Here is a 14,005-nt window from a genome sequence, read left to right as displayed (position 1 = left end):
GATTTGTTAAATTGGACTAAGTAACAACTTGGCTAATTACCTAAGTTAATCCAATTGTGTTTTTAAGGGGTCTAAAAACTATCACTTTACTACCTCTAAACTACACTCATTTTTACACTTACTCTCCTAAACTATGAAAATGAATACTTTACCCCCTTAAACTTTTCATCTTTTACACTTGCTCCTCTATACTATGAGAATGGATGCTTACTTCTCTAAACTATTATTCATTGGATGAGTTAAAAAGTGTTACATGTGTAATAGTTTAGAAGTGATAAGTGTAAAAATTGGTATAGTTTGGAGGTAAGTGTGCATTCTCATAATTTAGAAAATAAATATAAAACGAAGATAGTTTAAACGGATAAAGTGTAATATTTTTTTTAATAAAAAAATTGACTTTTAAAAAGTTGTACTAAAAAAAATGTTTTAAACCTCATAACAAGCAGGTACTTTCTTTAAGGGAAAAAAGAAGTCTTTGCTGCATTTATTGTTATTATTATTTTTGAGAAGATTGATGCATCTTTACTGATATTGTTAACAAAAATATTTTAATGATAAGTTCATAACACTAGTCTTTTTATTTTTTTTCTTTTTCTTTTTTGAGATACAAATGATAACACTAGTCTGATTGCACACACTATAACGGCTAATCCCATGCTCAAATTTTATTTTATGTCAAAATGTTCCCCCTAGAAGTATGCGGCCGACTTTGCCTCTTCAGTTACAGCAAGTGTCTGAAGACTGTTGGCAAAATTGTTATTGCGAAGTCAATCAAAAGCATGATCGAATCAAACAATGTTAATAGACCAAACTAGGCCAAAATTGGGAATTAAGAGTGTTTTTCAAACAATATAATTAGTAGCCATTGTTTTCAAACTATATTTTTTACTAACATCTCGAGTCTAAGAGGGTCAATTTTGGGTTATAAATTGAGTTTTTGAGGGTTGGTTTTCATGTTCTAATCAAGTTTGAGGTGGCACTTTGTCCACCTGGAAATCGAGTCTTAGAAACTCGATTTATATATCGACGCTTTAATACTCGATTTGTTTTGTAAAACTTTCAAATTGATAAGATGAAATTTTCGCAAGTGTTGGAGTACAAAACACAAACACAGATTAGCCACCATCAAATACAAGCACAGACCAGCCACTATCAAATACAACCCACAAATCCGAGCATTAATCCAACCAAATCCACCCCCAACAACCACCTAAAATCCAGATTAAAAAAAAAAAAAAAAAAAAAAAACCCCAAAACCCATCCGATTAGAGAGAGAAAGAATCCGAGGAGAGAGAGCTCACCTCACCTTGCCGAGTTGTTGCCTTGGTCATGTTGCCTGGGTCACGCGCAGCGTGGGTTGCGCACTGCTGGGTCGCGCATGGTGGTGGTGTGGTTTGCCTGGGTCGCGCACGGTGGTGGCTATGGGTTCTTTGGTTTTTGGTTTGATGAGAAGGTGGGGTGAATGGTTTGGTTTTTGGTCTGATGAGAAGGTGGGGTGAATGGTTTGTAGTGTAGGGAGGCTGAATATGTGAGGAGCTTATAAATCGAGTCTCTAAGACTCGATTTCCAGGTGGTCGCCACGTGAAAAAAATGTCACATCAGATATGATCAAACCATGGAAATCGAGTCTTTGAGACTCGATTTATAGGCCCTAAATCGAGTCTCTTAAACTCGAGATGTTAGTAAAAAATAGTTTGAAAACAGTACCTACTAATTATATTGTTTGAAAAACACTGTTAATTCCCAATTTTGGCCGACCAAACTAACACATATCCCATTTTCTTCTTTAACAATTTGTCACCTCTCTTCCAACTTGCAATGACTTTACGACCATGAACATGATGATCATACAAGGAACAAACTAGTCTTGAACTTTATTTGCCTCGAGCAAAAAGAAAAAGAAAAAAGAAAAACAAGAAAAAGGAAGTCTTGAAGGTCAATTCTTTTCTCTACTTATTTACTTAATTTCTCTTATTTTGGTAAATAAGAATGTAAGAATTTCCCATCAGGACTAATGGTTTCGTGGATTTCTTTGATCTCAACTTAGATGAAAAAAGAAGTTGGGTTCCTTTGTTTCTTCAAATCTATATATACATATAAAACCGAAGCTTTTGGAGCTCCCACAAATTTCCACATCAGCATAATATTTAAAAAAAAAACATAAAAAAAAAAAACAAAACGTAATAAAAGTTTTCTAAAACCCGATGCTCTGCCTTTCCCTTGCGCGAACCCGACTTTTTTCTGTCCAACGTCTCTTATGCTCTTTCATAAATTCTTAACTCTTCGACAACTTCAGAAGCCAGAAATACTTCCTTAGAATTATCCCAAATCTGCCAATCTGATGCTTCTCTTTTTGTGTCATGGTCTCTTCTCTTCTTCTACTTTGTTTCTTGTGAGCTTTGCAATACAATTTTTTCATTGTGGTCTCTGCGTGTTCCTCTGCTCTCGGTCTTCTTCGTTTTTTCTATCAGATCTTTCTCTGTTGGTTACCGCTTCTCTCTATTGGTTTTTGAGTTTTGCTTTGGGTTATCAAGTTATGAATGAAATAGGGAAGTTAATCAAAGAGCGGACAATGGAGCTGAAAGTGAAAGAGAATGAATTTGAGTCTATTGATGGTTGCATTAAAGAGAGTTCAGAAAAAATTAAGTCAAAAAAGAAGATATTAGATTTGATAGAGAAGAAATTGATAGACCAGTCTAAAGAAATTTTGAAGATATTAGATATTAGATTTGAAGAAATTTTGTGAAGATTTTGAGCTAAAACAGAGGGAGTATAATGCAATCCGAAGATCTATTGAAGAACTCAACGAGGAACTTGAATTTAAAGGAAATCAACTGAATTCTAGACAGAATTTGATTAAAGAGTGTGACAAGGAGTTCAAATCAAAACAGGAAGAGCTTAGATCAATTCAGAAAGCAATTGTGGAATGCTTTAAGGAACAAAAATCAAAGGAGAAGGAACTTTATTTGGTAGAAAAGTCCGTCAAAGAGTGCACTGATTCTCTTGAATCAAAGGAGAAGCAACTGAAATTTGTCCAAGAAACAATGAATGATGGGTTTGTAAATTTTGAAATGTAAGTACATATTGGAAGAGAACATGTGGAGGAGATAATATGAAGATTAAGAAAATAAATAAAACCTAAAAGCAACAAAGAATGAGTGGAGGTGAAAAAACGTTAGTTAAAAAAAAAAAAAAAAAAAAAAGGCTGTCAAATGTTAGGTGCTGCGGTACTTTCATTTTTTTTTTTTTTTTTTTTATGTTAGGTACTGTAGTACTTGAGATGAGATACGTGTAACAAAAAAAATTGTCAGGGATATTACAAATTGGGTTTTACTAAAATATACTTTTAGGGTATATATTAGTAAACCATTTTAGAAAATTTTTTTAGTGAAAAATTAAGTAGCTTAAAGAAGTTGAGAAGAGCTTAAGAAAGGGAGGAAATACATTCTTGAAAAGCATTGAATAAAGCTTGAAGATGTAAGCACAATTGTATATTTATTCTATTTACTAGGTCTTTTGTAATACTTATTAAACCAAATGTAAGAGCACATTATGATTATAGCAATATATTACTTCATAATATTACATGTTTCATCTTATATTAGAGTCAATTTAGCTTTCAATAATTGAAATTTGAGAAATGATTAAACCTGAACATGTTAACATTTGATTTAATTTAAAACAATCCCGTGCATCGCACGGGTTAGCGACTAGTTTTATCAATAACCAAACGAAGGCCACGGATTTGATTGCTAAATTTAAGAATTGTTAGTTGTGTGTTATATTATGTCTTCTTTTGCAAGTACTCTGTGTTGAGTAGAATATATGGTTGACTTTCTTGGCAATGGTTTATGTGAACGTGTGTTGAGTAGAAACTGCATAACCTCACTTTCTAGTGAGCAAGAATGGGACAAGCAGTTTTACTTTTAAGAACATTTTCCTTTTTGTTGGCGAGAGAATTGGAAATAACATGATTCTTTTTTTATTGTGCTATGTTATGGCTTATCATATTAGTTGATAGCTCTTTATGAAGCTAGGTGAATGCACACAACTTTTTCCTTCTAAGAATTTTTTTTTTTTTGTTGATAATTTGATAGTTGGGGGAGAGGGTATTTAAACATAAACGTCTCTCTTGGAAACAAGATAAAGTGGAAGTTGAGATACAAGACTCACTACATTAGTTCTCATCTTGATTACACCCTTCTAAATCTAGAATGGGATTCAACAATGACATCCATGGATCATTAAAAAAAACCTAATTTTTAGGAACTAATTCAAGGGGACTTGGCAATTTCTCATGCTCAGTCTGTCTCTCGTTTCTTCTTGGCCTTTGCTATTTTGTTGTCCTTCTCTCACTTAAAATACTCCTTTTCTCAAAAACATTTTTTGGCTAAGAATCAATTCATACTTTCTTTGATTGTAAACTTATATGGTCATGACTACATATATCATGATGTCCTCTTCTTACTTACAAGATAAGATAATGCAACAAAATCAACAATAAGAACAGTAGTAGTAGCAGTACTAGTCATGACATTTAGGTAGTTAAGGCACATACATGATGATTTTGAGTGTTAGTCCTTCTATTATGACATTTTATAACATACCTGTTAGGTTCTAAAAGTTTAGAACATTTGGCAAACCATGAGTACAAACTTGTCTAGATATAGATTTCTAAGTCTATATGTATGATTAGACAACGCTTAAGATATAGCAAGTCAGAATACAAGAACAAGGAAGATGCAGGTTCAAGAAAGGTTTAGGAATTTAAAATATGTCAGGTTCGACTGATTGAGACACAGATCTGCAGAATTTAATTAAAGCCCAATAGCCCATAATGCCCAGTAATTGATTAGGGTTTCAACTTTCAAGTCTAATTCCTATAGTATTTAAATGAAACCCTAAGGCACATTTTTAAAAGTGAGAGAAGAGTGCTTTTTGTGCCTCCTATTGTAGATCTAGGGTTTATGTACCCAAAACTCTCTCAAATCTTCTACCGGCAATATTCTTCGAAAAAACTCAAGATCTAATGTTGTAGAAGTTACTACCATCACTAGTCATCAAAGATGCTAGAGATTTAAACCTTCGAAGCATTGAAGAGTGCTTGTTGCTTCTTGTTGGAAGTTTTGAATGAATGAAATGAATGAGACTATTTAGCTTGGAGCCTTGGCGGCCATGCATACAATGCATATTATGCATGCTTGGCCCTGCTTTTCTTTTTTACAATATTGCTTAAACTTTTGTTTTGTTTTTTGTTTTTTGTTTTTATTTTTGGGGTGATGTGGGAGACACAAGGATATTTTATTTTAATTTAGTATTATTTATTTTTGCAAGTTAGTTGTATTTTTATAATTTAGGTACTAAACTTTTGTTAATCTGTTATTATTTTAATATTTGGAAGTAAGACTATTTTTGTAATAAGGAAATTTGGGCTTCTTATGCCAACTAAGATTTGGGGTCTAGTTTCTATTTAAGCAAACTATTGTACGCATTTTGGAGAAGATTTTGATGAATGAAAAAAAATAGCCTTCTGGTTTCTTTGGTCTAGTGTTGATATAGCTAACTTGGGTGTTGATTCCTAGTGGTTTTCCTCGCATGGTGTTAACTCTGAGCAAGCCTAGGTGTTAACTCCCAAGTTCCTATCCCTTTATTTTCTTGTCTTTCAATTTTACGATTCAATTGTTCTAGTTGTCCTGCGTCATCCTGTGTCCATGCACATATCGTATGGGCGGAGTGCAATTTGATTTTGATGAATGAAAAAAAAATAGCCTTCTGGTTTCTTTGGTCTGGTGTTGATATAGCTAACTTGGGTGTTGATTCCTAGTGGTTTTTCTCACATGGTGTTAACTTTAAGCAAGCCTAGGTGTTAACTCCTAAGTTCCCATCCCTTTATTTTCTTGTCTTTCAATTTTACTATTCAATTGTTCTAGTGGTCCTGCGTCATCTTGTGTCCATGCACATATCGTATGGGCGGAGTGCAATTTGATTTTTCTTTCCAATTGGGAATTCAATATAGGTGGTTGAGAGTAATGGTTACCTATGGTGGCCTCACATACAGTGATTGTGCAACTACCTCCGCTTTGGGTTAGATTCTAGGCTTGATAATCTTGCCTACACTGTATGTGCAGCTACTTGTTTTTCCTTTTTTGTTTTTTGTTTTTTTGTTTAGGCCTGCTTAGTTGACGGACTTGAGATGTGTTTGTGTAGGAGGGTCAACTCAAAATAGGGCAGCAACAATTAGGCTTGTGTAACCTATACAATTTTGATGTGTACACTTGATTTTAATTAATGATCTACATGTTTATGTTAAAATGAAGTGATACTTCCTTTCAAATGGACACTCATTGACCTTCAAATGAATCCACATGCTTGCATGTCTATAATTCAAGCATAATTCTTGTGACAGCATTATACATTTTGATGTATAGTTGCATTATTGATTGAATGACACAATCACCAAACAATACATGATAGAAATTTTTAAAGATCACTACAAAAAACACATCTTATAGCCGCATTTTTAAAATGCAGCTATAGATCCTAAAAAACGTGGCTATAGGTCCATTTGGTCTACAGCCGCATTTTAAGGCATGACCTATACACCATGACTATAAGTCCGACAGGTCTATAGTTGCATTTTTTTCTAAATCCAGTTATAGATTGTAGACTTATAGTTGCGTTTGTAAAAACACCGCTATAGGAACTATTTTAGCCAAATTTTAAAAACGTAGCTATAGGTTTTTTTTTAAAAATTTGGCTATAGCCGTGTTTAATAAACGTGGCTATAGATCCTCAACCTACTGCTGCATTTTAAAAACGCGGCTATAGATTTCTTTTTTTATTTTTTTATTTTTAATTTGGCTATAGCTGCGCGTTTCATAAACGCGGCTATAGGTTTTTTTTTTTTTTTTTTTTTAATAATTTTTCCTTAAGTATATCACAAACTCATGCATTACCAACTTGTTTATACAACTTGTTTATACATTATGTAGTTGCACGATTTTTCTGGCCCAAATTTCCTAATTGATCAGGCCTTTGCCCAAAGGCAACTCACAATAATTTGAGAGGATCGTAAAGAACTTAAGCCTTGGAGGCCTATTCGGTCGAGTACATGGAAGATTGTGCAAGAAAGAAAAAAACAAGCAGATCTCTCTCGATGATTCTCTTCTTGCTTCTTCAATTCCTAATACAGTTCTTCCCGCCCTCTCTTTGAGGGACTTCACACATTATATAGTTCCTCCCTTATCTCACGCTTACACTTGTTTGATCAATCTAACAATCTACTTGAGCACCTGTCCCATCAGCCGCCCTCATCATCCCCTTGTGAGTTGCAGAGGCCGAAGGTGGTAACGTCAGGGGTCTTTCCTCATTAATGCGGCCAAGAGGGTGGTTGGGGCGCAATTAATGTGGTGGTAGCTTTCCGTGAGATATTTTGGATTTTATTCATTTTATATGTTGGGAGGATGAACTGAATTGGCTGGGGAGAGTTCCTCGTCTGGGTTTCGTGATGTCCGAGGAGGAGTTACTCCTCGGACAGGTTTCCTTGGCGTTATTGGGATTGAGTAATACTTCATATGTGGTTTCTCTTCGGACAGGATGCTCTTCGGTCGGGCCTGAATTTGGAATAGCCCATTATTTTTGGGCCGGGCCCCACAATAGCCCCTCAAAACTCCGGTTTTTATCTCCTTCCGAGGAGAAAAGCGGGGTTTTGATGTTAGTGAGAGGATGGAAATAAGGAAAGCTTGGGGCGCGCGTGCGGACCGTTACTTTTGACGCGCTACAATTTACGAGGCGCGGCCATTAACTTCTGGAGGCGTTATGTTCCCTTCATCCAACGGTGTGGCGTGGATCGAATGACCATCGTTTTTTCTCGTATTTTTAGGCAGGAGTGATCTTTTTTCTCTCCTCCCGGCTATATAAGACGTCAGAGGGGTTCAGTTCCTTCTTTTTATCTGCATTTCATAAACCTCAAAGGACTCTAGAGAACTCCATCGAATCCCAGAGATATACGAACACTTGCGTCCGTTACGCCATCGTAGCCGTTTTTTGTGAAGCGTTTCGTCCAAGAGAGATTTCCAGGCTTTCCATTGAGCGTTTTGTGAAGGTACTGGTACATTTCGTTCATCTCGCCGTTTCAATTCCCTCCTCGGACTCTACTTTTCTTCTCAGTCTTTACTTTCGTTTCCCCAGTTCAGTTCGGATGGGTAGATTTGAGAAATTAGTAAAAACTCCAGCTGCTATGGAGGCTTTTAGGGCTAAATACCACATTCCCCCGGGGGTTGGGCTGCAGTACTGTCCTCTTGAAGGAGTATTGATAGATAGAGGTGGGGGAGAAGTCGTTATCCCCATGATTGCTTTCATAGAGGGAGGGATGACACTTCCCATGTGTAGGATTACAAGGGAATACCTGTTCAACCATAGGTTGGCGCTGTATCAGTGTGCCCCGAATATGTTCAAGATACTAGGCTGTGTAGATGTCTTAGACGAGCGGATGAATCTAGGCCTTACTTGGCACGATGTGGCTTATCTGTACGAATGTCACCGCCTCGGGGATGATGGGTATTATCTTAAATCCCGGAATGAGGACGTTAGGTTGATCTCTTGTCTCCCAATATCCACTAAGACCGTGAAGAATGACTTCCTTATTGCTTCTGGGGAGTGGTTCGACGGTATTCATTGTCCAACTCGGGCAGGAAACCCAGGTGCGGCGTTTTTAGAATCGGTCCTTTTTGGGAAAGGATTTAGTATTGAGGGGTTATTTTTCTTGCTTTCTTTGTAATTGGAAAATTTCGTGAACTAACCCCACTTTTCTTGGTTGTTTGCAGATAAAGTTCACGTCGCTCCTCGGCTAAACTTTGTGAATGTGCCAGCGTTGAACTACCTTCTTAGGTCGGAGATTTACGTTTCCGAGGACGGACAGTTGCGTGCGGCCCATCTGGTTCTGGGCTATCAACCTCTGAGCAGCTCTTTCCAGGCTATCGGTCACGCTATAAGGGCTGGCAGTCCGAGGTTGGCTAGGATTGACGTGTCCAAGGACGGGTTCCTAGCTGAACACGATCTGCCACTAGTTGTGTTGCCCAGTGTTAGAAATCCCTACTTAGCAGAGCAGCTACCTCCGCCAAACGAGCCCCGTGTTGCTGTTCAGGTTGAAGAGGAAGTTGAATCATCTCGTCTTTCCCTTGAGGAAGAGATAGACGAGTTTTATTTTGAGGAGGAAGTTCAGCAAACCCCCTTGGTGGAACTTTCCGATCCTGAAGGAGAGCGGGACCGACATTCTGCAGTTGGCGTTCCTTCCATCGTTATCTGCTCGGACGATACTTCGGACGAAGAGATAGAGCCCATGGCAGGAAAGGGAAAATCTCTAAAGGAGCTGATGGCCTCCTGAGGGAAAGGTCAGTCATCGAAGGGACCACCTCCATCACAAGTCAAAACCCTTCCTCCTGTGGTCCCTCAGGGCACTTCGGAACCTAGCCTTAAGGTTAATTCGGACCTGAAGAAGAAGAGGCCGGTTGACACCCCTGAGGAGGGTGAGGTGGTTGCCCAGCCGACCAAACAGCAAAAAACCACTCGTGCTCCAAGGAGCAGAAGGGGTAACTCTTCGGAGAGACGAGACGAGGAGAACATTGCTGAGGTGCGCGCTACTCCGCGTACATGGAGCCTCAAGTTGGAGCTGGATGGGGTTGCCATCCCCTACAATGCTTCAGTTCGAGAGTACAACCGAGGCCGGGCAGGGTACGTGGCTGACGCCTTAGAGCAACCCCTACTCCTTCCTCGGGACATGGAGGCTTATAGGCGGTTTTCTCAGCCCGAGATCTTCCTATCCCTTAAAAGGGATCTCGCGATGGTAAGTAATCCTTTTACTGTTTCATTAATTTATTTGACCTTGTTAGATTAAAGCAATCTTGTTTCGTTTGTAGATTACTCAGCAGGTATTTGCGGCTGAGGAATTTTGCCGCGGTAACAGTAGTCGGGCTGAGGTCGAGAACCAGGCTCGGGCAGAGATGGAGAAAACCTTGGGGTCCCTCAAGCACGATCACGTTGAACTTATGGAAAAGTTCAAGGAGTCGGAGAACCGGCGCAAAAGTGCAGAGGCTGGTTTGAAAAGCGCCGAGGCCCAGGCGGAGGACCAGCGTAAAGAGCTGTACTCGACCCAAATCAACCTCGCCACCGAGAAGCAGGCAGTGATGGATCTCAAGACTGCCCTGCAGAAAGTCGAGGATGAGCTGCGGCGGGTCAAAGAGGAGGCCCAGCTGATCCGAGAGGCTACAGAGGCTGAGAAGAGTGCCGCTCGCCAGCTCGGGGTCGAAGAGACGGAGGCCAGGCTATCTGAGGAGATCCCCGAGGTATGCCGGGACTATTGCGGCATTTCATGGGCTCGTGCCCTTGATGCTGCAGGAGTTCCTGCCGATTCGGCGCTGAGACTGCCCGAGAGCATTTTCTATCCTGAGGAGATCCGAGAGCATTCTGATGGTGTCCAAGCGATCTCTGAGCAGGATCTGGTGGTGCCTGATGCCGCCCCTGTGTCTGATATGGCGAAGGATCCTGTCACGGACTCTTCCATCGAGGCTCCTCCCCTTCAGCCCGAGCCAAAAGAAGATCCTCCTGCTAAGGCTTAGCTTTTCAGGCTTTTAATCTTTGTACTCTTTCCTTTTTTTTTTCTTTTTGAATGAGAGTCGTCCTATTTTTTAATTCTTTTGTAAGGACCTCTCTTTCTAATGCACTCGGAATATTAATATAAAATGTTTGTTTTGCTTACTACGGATGTATGCCAGTAACGCTCTTTTTTTTTTTAAACATTTGCAACGATGTAGATACAGGTAAATGGTCAAAATGAAATGGGTTTTTGGGCTGTGCACTTGAGGGTTGCGATGGTGTCCGACTGCGCGCACGCCTTAAAATGATTTCCTTTAAGTAATAATCCCCCAATCTATTATAAGTAATAATTTCCCCTAAGTCTGTGGTCCGAGGAGCCATGCAGGACTTAGGTTCTATTTAAAACTATGAAAAGTCGCCGTAAGTATTAATTTCCCCTAAGTCTGTGGTCCGAGGAGCCATGCAGGACTAGGTTCTGTTTAAAACTTATAAAAATTGTCATGAGTAATAATTTCCCCTAAGTCTGTGGTCCGAGGAGCCATGCAGGACTTAGGTTCTGTTTAAAACTATGAAAAGTCGCCGTAAGTATTAATTTCCCCTAAGTCTGTGGTGACTGTTCTGTTTAAAACCGAGTCTTGGTCCGGAGCCATGCAGGACAGGACTATAGGTTCCCCTAGTCTGTTGGAGCCATGCAGGACTTGGTTCTTATAAAAATTGTCATGAGTAATAATTTCCCCCTAAGTCTGTGGTCCGAGGAGCCATGCAGGACTTAGGTTCTGTTTAAAACTATGAATAGTCGCCGTAAGTATTAATTTCCCCTAAGTCTGTGGTCCGTGGAGCCATGCAGGACTAGGTTCTGTTTAAAACTTATAAAAATTGTCATGAGTAATAATTTCCCTAAGTCTGTGGTCGAGGAGCCATGCAGGACTTAGTTCTGTTTAAAACTATGAATAGTCGCCGTAAGTATTAATTTCCCCTAAGTCTGTGGTCCGAGGAGCCATGCAGGACTAGGTTCTGTTTAAAACTTATAAAAATTGTCATGAGTAATAATTTCCCCTAAGTCTGTGGTCCGAGGAGCCATGCAGGACTTAGGTTCTGTTTAAAACTATGAATAGTCGCCGTAAGTATTAATTTCCCCTAAGTCTGTGGTCCGAGGAGCCATGCAGGACTAGGTTCTGTTTAAAACTTATAAAAATTGTCATGAGTAATAATTTCCCCTAAGTCTGTGGTCCGAGGAGCCATGCAGGACTTAGGTTCTGTTTAAAACTATGAATAGTCGCCGTAAGTATTAATTTCCCCTAAGTCTGTGGTCCGTGGAGCCATGCAGGACTAGGTTCTGTTTAAAACTTATAAAAATTGTCATGAGTAATAATTTCCCCTAAGTCTGTGGTCCGAGGAGCCATGCAGGACTTAGGTTCTGTTTAAAACTATGAATAGTCGCCGTAAGTAATAATTTCCCCTAAGTCTGTGGTCCGAGGAGCCATGCAGGACTTAGGTTCTGTTTAAAACTATGAATAGTCGCCGTAAGTATTAATTTCCCCTAAGTCTGTGGTCCGTGGAGCCATGCAGGACTAAGTTCTGTTTAAAACTTATAAAAATTGTCATGAGTAATAATTTCCCCTAAGTCTGTGGTCCGAGGAGCCATGCAGGACTTAGGTTCTGTTTAAAACTATGAATAGTCGCCGTAAGTATTAATTTCCCCTAAGTCTGTGGTTCGTGGAGCCATGCAGGACTAGGTTCTGTTTAAAACTTATAAAAATTGTCATGAGTAATAATTTCCCCTAAGTCTGTGGTCCGAGGAGCCATGCAGAACTTAGGTTCTGTTTAAAACTATGAAAAGTCGCCGTAAGTATTAATTTCCCCTAAGTCTGTGGTCCGAGGAGCCATGCAGGACTAGGTTCTGTTTAAAACTTATAAAAATTGTCATGAGTAATAATTTCCCCTAAGTCTGTGGTCTGAGGAGCCATGCAGGACTTAGGTTCTATTTAAAACTATGAAAAGTCGCCGTAAGTATTAATTTCCCCTAAGTCTGTGGTCCGAGGAGCCATGCAGGACTAGGTTCTGTTTAAAACTTATAAAAATTGTCATGAGTAACAATTTCCCCTAAGTCTGTGGTCCGAGGAGCCATGCAGGACTTAGGTTCTATTTAAAACTATGAAAAGTCGCCGTAAGTATTAATTTCCCCTAAGTCTGTGGTCCGAGGAGCCATGCAGGACTAGGTTCTGTTTAAAACTTATAAAAATTGTCATGAGTAATAATTTCCCCTAAGTCTGTGGTCCGAGGAGCCATGCAGGACTTAGGTTCTGTTTAAAACTATGAAAAGTCGCCGTAAGTATTAATTTCCCCTAAGTCTGTGGTCCGAGGAGCCATGCAGGACTAGGTTCTGTTTAAAACTTATAAAAATTGTCATGAGTAATAATTTCCCCTAAGTCTGTGGTCCGAGGAGCCATGCAGAACTTAGGTTCTGTTTAAAACTATGAAAAGTCGCCGTAAGTATTAATTTCCCCTAAGTCTGTGGTCCGAGGAGCCATGCAGGACTAGGTTCTGTTTAAAACTTATAAAAATTGTCATGAGTAATAATTTCCCCTAAGTCTGTGGTCCGAGGAGCCATGCAGGACTTAGGTTCTGTTTAAAACTATGAAAAGTCGCCGTAAGTATTAATTTCCCCTAAGTCTGTGGTCCGAGGATCCATGCAAGACTTAGGTTCTATTCAAAACTTATAAAAATTGTCATGAGTAATAATTTCCCCTAAGTCTGTGGTCCGAGGAGTCATGCAGGACTTATGTTCTGCTTAAAACTATGAATAGTTGTCAGTAGACCAGCAAGCAGCGGATAGTCATGAAAGAAAACGTATGCTAAGCCATTCTCATTAATAACAATATCTTCTGAGGTTATTTACATTCCATGGTTGAGGTACAACTTTTTCATCCAAATCTTCTAGGTAGTAGGCGCCTATTCCGGCCACGGATGTGATACGGTATGGTCCCTCCCAATTGGGCCCCAACTTACCCCAAGAGGGGTTTTTTGCGCTGCCAAGAATCTTCCTCATCACGAGATCACCTGGACCCAGAGGCCGTAGTTTGACGTTAGCATCATACCCTTGTCTCAGCTTCTGGTGATAATAGGCCATATGAATCATCGCTTTTTCCCTTCTTTCTTCGGCTAGGTCCAGACTCCGTTCCAATAACTCATCGTTATCGCTTGGGGTAAACGATCTAGACCTTAGTGTGGGAAAGTTGTTCTCGATTGGGAGCACGGCCTCAGCCCCATAAGTCATCGAGAAGGGGATTTCACCGGTCGATCATCGCGGCGTCGTCCGATAAGTCCATAAGACGTGGGGGAGTTCTTCTATCCATCTCCCTTTTGCCTCGTCCAGTCTCTTCTTCAGTCCGTTCACTATGACCTTGTTCAC

The sequence above is a fragment of the Quercus lobata genome, chromosome 3, assembly GCF_001633185.2.
Source record: "Quercus lobata isolate SW786 chromosome 3, ValleyOak3.0 Primary Assembly, whole genome shotgun sequence".
NCBI classification, from domain to species: Eukaryota; Viridiplantae; Streptophyta; class Magnoliopsida; order Fagales; family Fagaceae; genus Quercus; species Quercus lobata.
This window is presented reverse-complemented; position numbering follows the sequence as displayed.